The 13,845-nt window shown below is 35.2% G+C and overlaps 1 pseudogene; it reads left to right on the top strand.

Annotated features, from left to right (window-relative positions):
* The first annotated feature begins 11,117 nt into the window (after nucleotides 1-11,117).
* Nucleotides 11,118-11,784, top strand: LOC696015 (small ribosomal subunit protein eS8 pseudogene; annotated as a pseudogene).
* The last annotated feature ends 2,061 nt before the right edge of the window (nucleotides 11,785-13,845 follow it).

Genomic DNA, 13,845 nt, shown 5'->3' on the forward strand with positions numbered 1-13,845 from the left:
TGTCCCGATAAGGGAAATAATATTTTAAAAATATAGGGAATGCAAACAACCCTATAGCCAGAAAACAAATAACCTGATTTATAAAATGGCCACATTATTTCTCGTAAGAAGAAATACACATGATCGACAGGTACATGAAAAAAAAAATGTTCATCATCACTAATCACTAGAAAAAATGCAAATTAAAACCACAATGAGATACCACCTCACATCTATTAAAATGATATTTTTAGAAGATGAAAGCTAAGTATTGGAGAGGATGAAGAGAAATGGGAACTCCTATACATTGTTGGTGGGAATGTAAATTAGTACAACCATTATGGAAAATGGTATGAAGCTTTCTCAAAACACTAAAACTAGAACTGCCATGTGATCTAGAAACACCATTTCTGGCATTTTCAGAGGAACTGAAATCAATATGTTGATGAGATGTCCACAATTCCATGTTCATTGCAGCATTAGTCACAATAGCCAAGACATGGAATCAACCCAAGTGTCCATCTATGGGTGAATAGATTAAAAAATTTGAGATAATCACACAATGGAATACTGTTCAGACTTTAAAAAGGGGAAATCTTGCCATTTGCAACAAGGATGGATGTGAAACGCATTATGGTAAGTAAAATAGGCCAGGCACAGAAAGACAAATAGAATATGATATCATTTTTATATGAAATATAATAAAGTTGAATTCATAGATGTAGATATTAAAAAGATGGTTACCAGAAGCTGGAGACAGGGGTGATGGGAAGGAAAAAAGTGGCACTTCTATTTTCCCCCTATTTATTGATCTTACCTTGTTATTCTATGTTCAATTCTGCATAGTCTATGGCCGATATGGCAAAAGTTAAGTAGAATTTAAATAGAAACAAAATTAATACAGTGGAGCTTGTGGGATCTCCAAAAAGGGATAATGATCACATAATAGCATAATCTTAATATTGTTAACATTTTGAATATTTAATTGGCAGAAGAAATGTATTTTTTTAACCTTGCAATGATTTAACCTCTTTATATGAAATATAACATTCTATCTGCCTGTATTTCAATGAAAAGTCTCCTTTTATGATCACATTACAAACACTAATGTGCTTAGGAATTATGTTATAAATGACTTTTGTTCAGGAAATACAAGTTTAATCACAATCTTATTTTGAAGTTACAAAAATATTATTTTAATTTAAAATAAAGTCATTTTATTGAATGCTAATTGATTGATATTATGCAAATTAGATATAGACTATTATAATAATGATTCACACAAGTGTACTATATCCCAAAACTACCATAATAATAATCTATTCAATTCATATTTGAAGACCATAGGAAACAATATTGTAAGCTTTCCATGTTTTAATATTTATCACTAAAAAACTGTCTTTATAGCATTTTGGGGTTGCAAATTGCAATGACAGCACTCTTATGATGTTAGTATTGTTAGTGAACATTATATACATTGCAGAGTGGTTTACAAAAATAGTCACGTGTTTAAAAATTGTCATCAGATGCATATTCTGATTACCAAAGGATGAGTACAAGAAATAGAAGGGTCAATTTATTTCTTTGGAATATAATTGAACTTAGGTATGAATTAAATCAACTTAAATAGCTTATAGCATATATAGATATTTTCCTAGTAGAATAATATTCTTGATAATAGTGATAACTACTATTTATTGAAAGCTTTCTAGATTTTATAAGTACTATGATATGGCAAAGTGGATCACGGTGGATCAAATTGGAACAAAGTGAATGTTCTTAGAGTTTTTCACGTTACTGGAACACTATTTGTGTATTTTTCTATTCATAATGAATATTAATGCTGCCCATCTAGAAACAGATGATAGATTTTAGACAGATCTAATGAATGATTGACTGACTGATAGGTAGATATAGATATTCTTGGTGGATATAGATAATCTCATTTTGCCTTGGGAAAATATTTTAAATTTCTTAAGATAAGAAACATACACTTTATGATTTTCTAATTTGTTGATTATCAGTTTATGCCAATGTACCAGATATGCTTTATGAGAATGAATTGTTCTCTAATTCATTTTACTCTATTGTGTGAATTCAGATAGATACACATTGAATCTCTTAAATGATATTATTATGAGAATAATCTACATAATGGAAAAAATTCTATGAAATATCCACTGCTTTCTTTTTATCTGTTTTTTACACAAAAACTAGCTTTAACATAAAACAACATTAAAAAATAAAACTAGAGAAAAATACTTTTTTTTTCAAAATCATGTTGTTGTAAATATCTATCTTTTCTACTTTTGAAGTGATTTCTGGAAATTTTGTAAATGCAATGTTAGTTTTTTAAATAGATCCCAATGAGTAGAAATTTTTCAGAGACATTAAATCAGAAACTTTGTCATTTGAAAAACAATGGTATTTATATGTTCAATAAGAAGAAACAGTAAGTTTCATGCTATGCCTGAGAACTGAGGATGTTGTTGTGATAATCATGGGCATGTACCAGTATTTACTTTTTAATTGTGTAAGCCTTTGTTATAAGTGCCAGCAATGAAGAGCACCCTTGACTCCTGCTAACTTCCTTTCAGCCATGGTTGGTTCATTATATTGCTTTCGTGCATAGCTGTTGGCAGATGTAGACATAACATTTTAACATGCATTGAGCCTCCTTCAAGCATTTTAATTGGTTTAAAACTAATGGTAGTATCTTTTATTGTATTAATTTATTGCTTCAGTTTCAGTCAACTGAAACCTTTGCCAGATGGTAATGCAGCCACTGCATACAGAATAGGAGATTGGAGGTATTTATATGATGCAAATGCCTCTTTTTGATTAGGTATTCATGAACTTTCTCTTAATGATTGTATTGAAAAAGTACTACAAAGATTGAGATTCACGCCTCATGGAAATTAATAATCTAATTTTGCAAAGTGACAGTTTTGTTTAAAAGTGATGGAAGGCATAGCTTTTGAGAAGATAATAACAATCATTCAGAAAGAATATCCCTTCTTTAGTATTGTTTTGTTCAAATTCAATGAGATTCAGAAGTGGCAGCCATAAAAATAAACGCCCCTCATGGCATGGAATAAGAAAGCAAAGTATTTATTTATGCCAAAACTTAAAACGTTTCATAATGTTTATTCACTTACAGAAAACACACTGTGCAGTGGTTATAGAATCATCAGTGTGTTTCACAGTAGCATTAGCCTCAATTTTTTAATTAAAAATAGTAAGTTATTTCAGGTAGAATCTTACACTTTAAACTGTACATCACATGTGCGCATACACACAACATTCTCACAAAGAAAGTGCACCAAAATAATATTAAAGCTATTTTCAATTTCAAGCAAACAAAATTCTTTAGGTTTGATAATCTGTTGCTTAAGACTGGACATAAAGAATGTAGATGAAAATTATGCTGGCAATACTTAAGAGAAGCAGACTGTGTGCTTTTGAACAACATTCCTGCTGGAAACATATCTACCCATCATCACAAAGGCAAAATATGTATTCAAAAATTATCTGTATACATATTTATAACTTATAACCAGATGGTCAGGGTCAAAATACATCTGACCTAAACTTTACCTAAATACTGCAAATGTTTGTGTGTCTATCACTTTTCATCATCTAGCAATATGTGTCCTTATGATATGGTTCATTAACTGTACATTGGGTATTGTGGCCTGAATTCCTTCCGAGACACAGAGTCTTATCTCAAGATATTTGCTTACAGTACTTGCACTTAAAGGTCTGCATTGCCAGGGGGAAAAATAAGTCAATACCCTTAGTAAGAGAAATATTAATTTCCAGGGATCCAGGGAAATAAAAAAGGTTATTATAACAATGGACTATTTTTCAATTAAAAATAACAGCACATTGTTATATATAAATTGTATTTAGAATAAGAACACAAGTTTATTGACAAGAATTTATGTTATTGATGGGAAGAAGGAGGCAGGTAAGGAGGGAGAAAAGAGACAGAAAGAGGATCATTTATACATCTGAGAGAAAGTGTTTTTCAAAATTCGTAATTGTCACAGGGTCATAATTTCAAACTAAACTTGGTCTTTTTGCTAGAGAGTTCATTTATTCTTGTCCAAGCATGACTTACGTTGTGAAATAAGAAGCTGTCTAGCCTTGTCTTAATACTCAAAAGTTCCAGAAATTCTTCTTCTTAATATTACTTGTATGTTTTCAAATCCATAGTGATTTATAAAGCAAAGAAAAAATACACCCTGTGAATGTACACATTTCCTTTTTTCTTTTCAGATTTTGCTATCTGCCAAAAACGCCATTCTACATGACTCAACCTTCTAAAATTCTTTTATCAATGAAAATTGTTTTAAAGCCTTTGTACACTTCATATAGTGTTCTACTAACACTCATCATTTTCAATCTTTCTAATTTGCTTGGGCTTTGTAAGACTTTGTTGGACAATATGATGAGAATTATAGCTTTATAATTTAAAAAGACTAAAATCATTTAAAACAAAATGTCAGCAATCCTGTTGTTTGCTTTTTAAAATAAACTTTATTGAGGTATGATTTTTCTTAAAATAAACTGCACAAATTTTAATTTTATAAATGAATGTGTATGGGAAAATATACTAAATATATTAATGACACCTCAGTAAGGTACAGAACTTTTGCATCCTCCCCAAAAGTATTACATGTCCCCACTGCAGTTCATCTAAACCCCAGGCAATTATTGATTTGATATTTATCATCAAATCTTAGATTTTTTTTGCTTTTATTCCCCCAGAGCTTAATTTTACTAGAAGCATGCAGTGCACATTTCATTGTATGCCAGTCTTCTTTCACTCATCCCAATTGCATTATATATTTATTCTTTTAGAAAAATGCAGTACTCCTTTCAGTTGCTAGTTGGTATTCCATTATCTAGATGTATCTATTAGCCTAAAGATAGACAATTAGTCTTTTGTCCAATATTTGGTTACTTTGATTGAAATTGCTATGAACATTTTTGTACATATGTTTTTATATCACTGAGGATAAATATGAATTAAATTACTGGGTCATTGTTTAGGTGTATGTTTAACTTTATAAGAAACTGTCACATTGTTTTATAAGCTTTTTCTCTTTTTTTTTACCCAGGCTGGAGTGCAATGGTGCAATCTCAGCTCACTGCAACTTTCACCTCCCGAGTTCCAGCTATTCTCCTGTCTCATGTTCCCGAGTAGCTGGGACTACCAGCATGGGCCACCATTCCCAGCTAATTTTTCTATTTTTAGTAGAGACAGGGTTTCGCCATGTTGGCCAGGCTGGTCTCAAACTACTGACCTCAGGTGATCCACCCGCCTTGGCCTCCCAAAGTGCTGGGATTACAGGCGTGAGCCACCACACCCGGCCTGTTTTACAAGTTTTTACAATTTTATACTCTCACTTCCTCTGAGACACTTTGTATTATAATCGGTCTCTTTAATTTCAGCCATTCTTAGCATCTATAGCTGCATATCATTGAGACTTTAATATATTTCCTGGACACTATGTCAACGTATTTTCATTGACCATTGATATGTTTTCTTGATTAAGGTTTTTTAAATTAATTCTTATGATCTGATTATTTGTCATGTATTGACTTGTATATCTCATCTTTATATATTATTTTTCTGTATTATGTACTCTGAATAAGGGTTTTTAGTCAGAAATTTATACCGCAAATGTTAAACTATTGTACCTCAGTGTATGATTTTTTTATTAGTATTATCTTCTGAAGAACTGTTTTTCCTTGCGATGAAGCCCAATGCATTATTTCTGTTATTTTTATTGTTAATAGCTTTTGTGTCCTAAAATATCAGTCTTATTTCCTTCTAGAACATTTATAATTTATGTTTAGCTATATGATCCATCTGATCATATAGCTAAACATGATATCAGATATTGCTCCAGATTAATTTTTTTTTTATTTATGAATTTACAGTTTCCTGATCACCATTTTATGGAAAGTCTATCCTTTCTTCATTAAATTACCTGAGCACATTTATTGAAAAAAATAATTGACTACATATGTGTGAGTTTATTCTGGAAACCTTCTTCTGTTCCGTTAATATATTTATCAATACTTTCACCATTAACATGTTGTAGGTAACTAGTTTTATAGTCTTGAAATCAGGTAACAAAATTATTTAATTAAATTCTTTTCAAACTTATTTCAGCTATCATTTTTTAAAATATGATTTAGAATCAGTTTGTCAAATTCAAAAGATAAAAGCCTGCTGGGGGTTTTGATTGGAAGATGAAGAAAAATGAATCTGTTTCTGGGTAAATCTAGCTCCAATATTCAAAGAGACTGAACTGCACAAGCTCAGTCTATTTGTGGGAAACATCATTTCATCAGATATGTCACTCCCCCCACTATACGTTATCAATGAAATCCATCAAAAACAAAATCTATCTATGGAATTTCCCCAAGTCAGACTTCTTTTCATCCCTTTTGTTACTCTGAGCTCGTTGGAGCCTTCTGATTTCACTATCTCTTTCGATACCGCACATTCATTCTTATTTTATCTTTATGCCTAACATTAATACCCTATATCCAGACTACCACATAAGCCCCACTTTATATTATGACTTCCATTGTATCTTTTTTCATGCGTCACAAGTGTAGAAAAAAAAGTGTTCAGTTCTTAAACCTTGCTTTAGATTGATATTTTCTGATACAATTGATTATTTAAATATTTTATACCGAGATTTACAAAACCATTTTTGTCTCTGTGTCTATGAACAAATATATATGTACATATATTTATTGTAACTTGTTTTGTAAATAAATATTGTAGTTAGGAAGTCTAAGGACTCCAGCAGGAATGTAGTATTTTATCGAGATTTGTATGCTTATTTTTGATGCCTGATGAGTTGAGCTTTTTTTTTTCCCTTTTCTTTTCTGCCAAGTTCACTTTTCATATGCTCCGCAAGTCTCAGTGTACTGTCAGTGTTTCATATGAAGTATCAAATATTCACAAACAAAAATAACATGTTCTTCACAAAATTCTGACAGCACCAGCAACTGAGAAACACAGTACTTTCAATCACATCATTTTCTTTTTTCTTTTTCTTTCTTATCTATATTTTTCCCAATTTTTCACAGAGAAAACCTCATTATTCAAGCAGTTACTCAAGGCCTATAGCTCTGGTGCTTCAAATAAATCCCACCAATAATTTATTCCAATTCCACAGTTCACCTTGTCTCCCTGATTAAGAAACAGATACACAATACCCATCAAATACCCCAACAGTCACTCCTCAATGCTATCCTTATAAAAACGCAGGCAGGATTAGCTGGGCTTCGTTTTGCAGAACGAAGTGGGGTCTCTTTCACTTGGGATCTGAGCCAGAGTATTAAGTTATTGATGCCCAGTAAAATTACCACATTTCATTCCACAGAAAACAGGCATTGAATGAATAGTGTCTCAATCAACATAAAGCTTTGGAACTTTGTTGCATGGTTGTGAGAATAGCTCCTTTGTCTAGACATTTTCAACTATGAATTATCCAGACTAAACATCATGCCAGTACCCACATGTTGGTAGACACAGGAAAGCTGGAGCAAAAACAAATCCAGATCCCAGATGAAACCATGTCTGTTTTCTGAACTCCTTCCAGCACTTTCACTTGAATGAATCAATAAATTTTCTTCATTCTTTAATATTTCATAATTGGGTTTTCTGTTAGTTTTCAATTATAAGCAACAAATTTGCAATAAATGGTGGTTCAAAACACAGTATTTCTTAACCACTTATAGGTCCTGTTAAATTGAAATTTCTTAAAAGGTCTGCTGTGGACATTCCTTTGATAATTTTACAGTTTCTAATGATCTCATTTTAATATTTATCTCTTTATTGAAATTCCTATTTTCAATTGGAAATTCCTACTATTAGCATTACTATGATAATTTAGAGTATATTTTCAATTTTCTGAATCTTGCAAAAGTTGTCATTTAAATTGCTTATATATATATATACTTGAAAAAATGAAAATAATATTGTAAACACTAAAAATTTTATTATTCATAGGAATCTAATATTTTGACAATTTCATTACATTTTCAGATTAATGTGTTATATCACCTAACACTATATATTGGAAACAGAGTCCATAGCATAAATTAATAAGCTAGTGAGAAATTTGGTATAAAATGTAACTCTTGTTAGAAAGAATATTTGGAAAACTATGCATCTTGGATTTGAAAATTTTTATCAAAACATATGTGGTAATATATTGAGAAAAGTCACCCGTTTCTTTCAATATGGTTTGTTTGTTCAAATGTAACCCAAATTATTCTTTTTTTTTAAATTATTTCTTAAGGATTGTGCTCTTGACGTCAAGTCTAAAACTCTTTTAATACCATGTGTTGCCATAGGTCCCAAAGATGTCCCCCTTTATTTTCTTCTGAAATTTTTAGATTTTTACTTATAAAATTTAATTTTATGAATTACTTTGAGTTAATTTCTGTGGTATAAGCTTAGCTCAACTTTTATTTATTTGCCTCTGGATATCCAATTATTCCAGCACCATTTGTTTCAAAGGCCTTCTTCCTGAGTTGTATTGTACTTTTTTTAAAAAATACATTTGTCAAAAAAATTGTATTGTACTTTTGTCAAAAATAAGTTGGGCATATTTGATTGGGTTATTTACTGGTTTCTCTGTTCTGTACCATTGATCTATATTTCTATCTCTATACTAAAACAGCATAATCTAAATTATTATAGCTTATAGTAAATCTTAAAATCTTAAATCTTAGTTAAAATATATTCAGCACTTCAACCAGAATGCTTAACAAATATTATGTCCATTTACCTTAAAATTATTCAAAGTAATAAACAAAAGCAATGCATAAAAACAGATAATAGTCTGGGTGTGGTGGCTCATGCCTGTAATCCTAGCACTTTGGGAGGCGGAGACGGGAGAATCACGAGGTTGGGAGATCGAGACTACCCTGGCTAACACGGTGAAACCCTGTCTCTACTAAAAATACAAAAAATTCGCCGGGCGTGGTGGTGGGCGCCTGTAGTCTCAACTACTTGGGAAGCTGAGGCAGGAAAATGGCGTGAACCCAGGAGGCAGAGCTTGCAGTGAGCTGAAGTTGCGCCACTGCACTCCAGCATGGCGACAGAGAGACACTCTCTTGAAAAAATAAAATAAAATAAAAGAGAGAGAGAGATAACAATTCCAGAACATCATTGATTCCTGGACAAGATGGCCCAATGGGAACAGCTCCAGTCTGCAGCTTCCTGTAAGACGAACGCAGAAGGCAGGTGATATCTGCATTTCCAACTGAGGTACCGGATTCATCTCATTGGGACCGGTTAGATAGTGGATGCAACCCACCCAGGGCAGGCAGAGGCAAGGTAGGGCATCTCCTCAGGCATACAAGGGGCTGCGGACCTCCCTCCCCTAGTCAAGGGAAGCCGTGAGCGACCGTGCTATCCAGATACTATGCTTTTCCCACGGTTTTTGCAACTTGTGTGCTTACACGACCAAGGCTCTAGGTTTCAAGCACAAAACCAGGAAGGTGTTTAGGCACACACTGAGCTAGCTGCAGGAGTATTTTTTTTTCCCCACACCCCAGTGGCACCTGCAACCTCAGGGAAACAGAGCCCTTCACTCCCCTGGAAGGAGGGCTGAAGCCAGGAAGCCAAGTTGTCTGGTTCAGCGGGTCCCACTCCCATGGAACCCAGCAAACTTAGAACTACTGGTCTGAAATTCTGGCTGACAGCACAGTAGTCTGAAGTCAACCTGGGATGATATAGCTTGGTGGGGAGAGGGGCATTCACCATTACTGAGGCTTGATTAGGGGGTTTTCCTCTCACAGTGTTAAGGAAGTTTGGACTGTGTGGAATTCACTGCAGGGTGGCAAAGCAGCTGTGACCAGACTGCCTCTCTAGATTCCTCCTCACTGTGCAAGGCATCTCTGAAAGAAAGGCAGCAGCCCCAGTCAGGGGTTTATAGATAAAATTCTCATCTCTCTGGGACAGAGCACCCGGAGGAAGGGGCGGCTGAGGGTGCAGCAGAATTAAACGTTCCTTCCTGACAGCGCTGAAGACAGCAGCGGGGCCCGCGTCAGAAAGCGGGAAAGATCTAAAATGGACACCCTAACATCACAATTAAAAGAACTAGAGAAGCAAGAGCAAATTAAAAAGGCTAGCAGAAAACAAGAAATAACTAAGATCAGAGCAGAACTGAAAGAAATAGACATGAAAACCCTTTCAAAAAATAAATGAATCCAGGAGCTAATTTTTTGGAAAGATTAACAAAATAGACGGCTAGCCAGGCTAATAAAGAAGAAAAGAGAGAATAATTAAATAGACACAATAAAAAATGATAAAGGGGATATTACCACTGATCCCACAGAAATGCAAACTACCATCAGAGAATACTATGAACATCACTATGCAAATAAACTAGAAAATCTAGAAGAAATGGATAAATTCCTGGACACATACACCCCCTCAAGATTACATAAGGAAGAAGTCAAATCCCTGAATAGGCCAATAATAAGTTCTGAAATTGAGTCATTAATTAATAGCCTACCAACCAAAAAAAGCCCAGGACCAGGCAAATTCACAGCCGAATTCTACCAGAAGTACAAAGAGGAGCTGGTACCATTCCTTCTGAAACTACTCCAAACAATAGAAAAAGAGGGATTTCTTGCTAACTCATTTTAGAGTCCACCATCATCCTGATACCAAAACCTGTCAGAGACATAACAAAAAAAGAAAATTTCAGGCCAATATCACTGATGAACATTGATGCAAAAATTCTCAATAAAATACTGGCAAACCAAATCCAGCAGCACATCAAAAAGTTAACTCACCACAATCAAGTCAGCTTTATCCCTGCGATGCAAGGCTGGTCCAACATATGCAAATCAATAAACAGAACCAATGACAAAAACCACATGATTATCTCAATAGATGCAGAAAAGGCCTTCCATGAAATTCAACACCTAGTCATACTAAAAATACTTAACAAACTGGGTATTGATAGAACACGTCTCAAAATAATAAGAGCTATTAATGGCAAACCCACAGCCAATATCATACTGAATGGGCAAAAGCTGGAAGCATTCCCTTTAAAAATAGGCACAAGACAAGGATGCCCTCTCGTCTCTTTCCAGCCAGCGCCGAGCTATGGGCATTTCTCGGGACAATTGGCACAAGCGCCGCAAAACCGGGGGCAAGAGAAAGCCCTACCACAAGAAGCGGAAGTATGAGTTGGGGCGCCCGACTGCCAACACCAAGATTGGCCCCGGCCGCATCCACACAGTCCGTGTGCGGGGAGGTAACAAGAAATACCGTGCCCTGAGGCTAGACGTAGGGAATTTCTCCTGGGGCTCAGAGTGTTGTACTCGTAAAACAAGGATCGTGGATGTTGTCTACAATGCATCTAATAATGAGCTGGTCCGTACCAAGACTCTGGTGAAGAATTGCATCGTGCTTATCGACAGCACACCTACCGACAGTGGTACCAGTCCCACTACGCGCTGCCCCTGGGCCGCAAGAAGGGAGCCAAGCTGACTCCTGAGGAAGAAGAGATTTTAAACAAAAAAAGATCTAAAAAAATTCAGAAGAAATATGATGAAAGGAAAAAGAATGCCAAAATCAGCAGTCTCCTGGAGGAGCAGTTCCAGCAGGGCAAGCTTCTTGCGTGCATTGCTTCCAGGCCGGGACAGTGTGGCCGAGCAGATGGTTATGTGCTAGAGGGCAAAGAGTTGGAGTTCTATCTTAGGAAAATCAAAGCCCGGAAGGGCAAATAAATCCTCGTTTTGTCTTCACGCGTGTAATAAAGGTGTTTCTTGTTCTGTTCCCCGCTCCCCCCCCCCCCCAAAAAAAAGATGCCCTCTCTCACCACTCCTATTCAACACAGTATTGAAAGTTCTGGCCAAGGCAATCAGGGAAGAGAAAGAAATAAAGGGTATTTAAATAGGAAGAGAGAAAGCCAAATTGTCTCTGTTTGCAGATGACACGACTGTGTATTTAGAAAAGCCCATCATCACAGGATACAAAAATCAATGTGAAAAAATCACAAACATTCTATACACCAATAATAGACAAACAGAGAGCCAAATCATGAGTGAACTCCCATTCACAATTGCTACAAAGAAAATAAAATACCTGGGAATACAACTTACAAGAGAAGTGAAGGACCTATTAAAGGAGAATTACAAACCACTGTTCAAAGAAATAAGGGAGCACAAACAAATGGGAAAACATTTCATGCTCATAGATAGGAAGAAACAATATAGTGAAAACGGCCATACTGCCCAAAGAAATTTATAGATTCAATGCTATTTCCATCAAGCTGCCACTGAATTTCTTCACAGAATTAGAGAAAACTACTTTAAATTTCATATGAAACAACAACAACTAAAAAAGAGCCCGCACAGCCAAGACAATCCTAAGCCAAAAGAACAAAGCTGGAGGCATCATGTTACCTGACTTCAAACTATGCTATAAGGCTACAGAAACCAAAACAGCAGGGTACTGGTACCAAAACAGATACATAGACCAGTGGAACAGAAGAGAAGTCTCAGAAATAACTCCAAGCATCTACAAACATCTGATTTTTACCTTGACAAAACAAGCAATGAGGAAAGGATTTCCTGTTTAATAAATGATGTTGGGAAAACTGGCTAGCCATATGCAGAAAACTGAAACTGGACCCCTTCCTTACATCTTATGCAAAACTTAATGCAAGATGGAATAAAGACTTGAATGTAAAACCTAAAACTATAAAAACCTTAGAACAAAACCTAGGCAATACCATGCAGGGCATAGGCATGGGCAAAGACTTCATCATTAAAACACCAAAAAAAATTGCAATGAAAGCCAAAATTGACAAATGGGAGCTAATTAAACTAAAGAGCTTCTGTACACAAAAAGAAACTATCATCAGAGTGAACTGGCAACCTACAGAATGAGAGAAATTTTTTGCAATCTACCCATCTGGCAAAGGTCTAATATCCAGAATCTACAAGGAACATAAAAAATTTTACAAGAAAAAAACCTAACAACCCCATCAAAAAGTGGGTGAAAGATATGAACAGACACTTCTCAAAAGAAGATATTTATTGTGCCACCTAACATATGAAAAAAGCTCATCATCACTGGACATTAGAGAAATGCAAATCAAAACTACAATGAGCTACCATCTTGCGCCAGTCAGAATGTCAATCATTAAAAAGCTAGGAAACAACAGATGCTGGAGAGGATGTGGAGAAATAGCAATCTCTTCACATTCTTGGTGGGAGTGTAAATTAGTTCAACCATTGTGGAAGACAGTGTGGTGATTCCTCCAGGATCTAGAACTAGAAATACCATTTGATCCAGCAATCCCATTACTGGGTATGTACCCAAAGAATTATAATTCATTCTACTATAAAGACACATGCACATGTATGTTTACTGCAGCACTGTTTACAATAGCAAAGACTTGGAACCAACCCAATTGCCAATCAATGATAGACTGGATAAAGAAAATGTTGCACATATAACTATGGAATACTATGCAGCCATAAAAAAGAATGAGTTCATGTCCTTTTCAGGGACATGGATGAAGCTGGAAACTATCATTCTAATCAAACTAACCGAGGAACAGAAAGCCAAACACTGCATGCTCTCACACATAAGTGGGAGTCAATCAATGAGAACATATGGAAACAGGGAGGGGAACATCACACACAGGGGCCTGTCGGGGGTTAGAGGACAAGGGGGAGCAAGAGCATTAGGACAAATGCCTAATGCACGTGGCGCTTAAAACCTAGATGACAGGTTGATGGGTGCAGCAAACCACCATGACATATGTATACCTATGTAACAAACCTGCATGTTCTGCA

This window comes from Macaca mulatta, chromosome 5 (assembly GCF_049350105.2).
Source record: "Macaca mulatta isolate MMU2019108-1 chromosome 5, T2T-MMU8v2.0, whole genome shotgun sequence".
Lineage (NCBI taxonomy): Eukaryota > Metazoa > Chordata > Mammalia > Primates > Cercopithecidae > Macaca > Macaca mulatta.